This window comes from Miscanthus floridulus, unplaced genomic scaffold, assembly GCF_019320115.1.
Source record: "Miscanthus floridulus cultivar M001 unplaced genomic scaffold, ASM1932011v1 os_1392_1_2, whole genome shotgun sequence".
NCBI lineage: Eukaryota > Viridiplantae > Streptophyta > Magnoliopsida > Poales > Poaceae > Miscanthus > Miscanthus floridulus.
Window position 1 is genome coordinate 42202 of NW_027097689.1, and position 2990 is coordinate 45191.

General features: G+C 46.6%; 1 pseudogene; it reads right to left on the reverse strand.

The window, feature by feature from the left end:
- LOC136533982 (uncharacterized) lies at positions 1-474 on the reverse strand (annotated as a pseudogene).
- Positions 475-2990: the final 2516 nt, after the last annotated feature.

Genomic DNA, 2990 nt, shown 5'->3' on the forward strand with positions numbered 1-2990 from the left:
CTAGTTGGCGCCGCCGCAGCCGCATTTGTCCTGCACGAGGTTGCACCTGCCGCCGCGGTCGCACTTGAAGCTGGAGCAGCAGGTGGTCATCTGACATGTCCCAGGGCTCGACTTGGAGCAGCACTGGCACTGCAGGCAGATGGACGACCCCGCCATTATTGTGCCGGCGCCACCGGGGATTGCCACCACCACCTGCTCCGCCGGCTTCTGCACCGGCACCATGTCGTCCGGCACCACCTCATCGTCCTCCAATGCGCAACCTAGTACTAGTGTTTATACGTCACACACATGTTGGCATGCGTGATGGTCAGGTCAGGTTAGGACTGAATCATGCATTGAAACGACGACGACGGCACGCAATGATGCCAAGAATCGTGTGATGCATGCGCATGTCTACCTCGAGCTTGTGGGGTGGCCAAGAGGAGGACGGCGGCGACGAGGGAGGCGGCCATGCATCTTGAAGCTAAGCGCCATGGCTGATCGATCGTCTCTCAAAGAACAAAGAGGAGAGATCGCGATGGTCACTCGATCGATCAGTTGTTGATTTGCTATGCTGTTGCCCTGTTGATGAGTCTCGTCCGTCTATATATAATGCAAATAGTAACGGAAGGTTTATTTTTTGTGACCAGGATTCGAAGTAGTTTTTAATGTTTGTGTATTGAATTTTTTTCGCTCATAGATTAATTTCCTGCTAAAACGGAAACTAATCTAACTGTTCGTTCATGAGTTTACCTTGTTTATTTTCTGGGTGTGTTTATCTATTGCCTGATCGAGCTCCTGCTTTTCTTGATTACTCGAATTTTGTATGTTTATTCGTGGCGAGTTATAGGTCCTTACGAAATTTTATATCAGCCTTTTATTGTAGTTTTAGAGCAAATCAAATTGCTGCCACAATTCAGTGCTTCAATTCTGATGACCCCTCTCTAGCCCATTGTGGTCTCCTGGTCTATCCTGTGAATCGAGTGTGGTAGCAATTTTCAGCTGACTATATTGGCGAGGACTCGTTTGATGATTCTTATTATGGGCTTCATTTGAGGCCCATGAGGCAGAGAAAAATAGCTTCTTTCCCTATTATTATTGGGCCAAACACAAATGAGCCTAGCTATGTAGTTAGGGCCGGTGATCTATTTAATTCTCTGTGACTTTAGTGGGTACAGATTCCTAAAGTTAACTTATAATACTTCCTTCACTCTAAACGATCGAGATGGTTTTCCAGATCCGAGACCAAACTAAGCTCTGGTCAAGTGTTCGACCCTAAGACTTTTTTTGTAGTGCTTTAAACGGTTGTAGTTTATTGCTATGTTATCGCAAGAAGCCGAAGTTGTTGAAGCAAAAAAAAAAAAAAAAGGATTCACCGGCTTCTATATATAGTTCATTTGAGGAGAAGAAAGAAAAAAAATCATGTGAATACTACTTTGGATACTGCTAGTGTTGGTGAAATAGGACAGAATAATAGACATTTTTGTCCTTGATTTTTTTTTCCGGGGTTCAATTTCATTTCTCAACCATCAAAGTGACCATTTGGATCGATTTGTTTCATTTGGCTTCAATCTCTTCCCTCGTGCTACGTGGCACGTCATACTGTCATACCTCGTCAATGAATAGTCAAGCAGGGTTTGAATCCGTGGAAACCGACTTTAATTTAACTGAAATTGAGTGCGCGTTCGAATATGACACTCTTCGGGGAATTCGGAAGGGAGTTGGAGAATGAAAATGGGTATTCCCCCCTAAGAGATGTGAGACAGTGCACCCCTAATTGCTGGCGTCCGTTGAATAATGGTCGTCGTCCTCGGTCCGACGATGACGTCTGTTATACGTTCCTACGTGCCCACTGTAACACGATTGGTCGCCAACTTGTATAACCCAAATCATGGCACGTGGGCTGTGCCGATCGAGAACCGATTCACAAGGAACCAATCAGTAGTATTCCTCGTATAATGGCGGGATTGAATCATCATCCATCCATGGACCGATCCATCTCTCTGTCCATGAATGAAGACGAAATATATGTACTACTACGGAGTGAGTATATATATATATATATATATATATATATATATATATATATATACCACACGATGACACGACGGTGCATGCGAATGCGAATGCGATGGTGGATCGGACCGCAGACTAGCTACACGGAAAGAAACTGCTCCGTAGCTAGCTGGCTCAACCATAGCCCATGGCCCGTCAGTTAACCCTCTGAATGACGACGTTCATTCGTACTTGCAGCTCCTTCCTTCGCAGACCAATCTACTTACTTCTTCTCTGACAAATAAATAAATAAACAGAGAGAAAAGAGGCAACAATAAATGGAGCAGCCCGGCCGGCGTGAGGAGCCAGCGGACACGCACTGTTGATCACTGTTCACTGAATCACTGCTCTGCATGTGCATGATGAGTCCGTCATCCGCCGTCGTCAGGGATCCTGTTCGATATATCGTGTAGCTCGTGATCAAGAAGAGCAGGAGGTAGGCGAAGCAGGCACGTACTTCCAACGCCCATAACTGCTAGTACCTGCTGCGTGCATGCGCGCGCCGTCAGAGGCCGTCGGAAAACCAAAATGCGAACCCGGGATTCTGTCTTTGTTACGTTATACGTATTGTAATTATTATTATTATAGTTTGTAAATATGAATATGTATCGGAGAAGGAGGTAAAGGAAGAACCGAACAAGGTCTTTCAACTCCAAGTCCCGACATGCCATGCAACGAGCGCAGGTGCTTGTGGGCTTGTGGGCCAACGCCACGTCCAGTGGCTGGGCCGGTGGGCCACGTCCGGCCTTCAATCAATGCTCAGCTGGCCCGCACGCCGTCGGTTAACAAGCCCAGCCAAAAGCTCGTCCGGTCCCCAGTCCCCACACGCGTGATTCTCACTTCTCAGTAGCAAACACTGGGCAGGAATTCGAGAGTGCCTCCAAATGCCACGTCGCTGAGTTTACTATAGTAAATTATGCTTCTCCTAGAAAAATACAGCGAGCACCCTTGTCTTT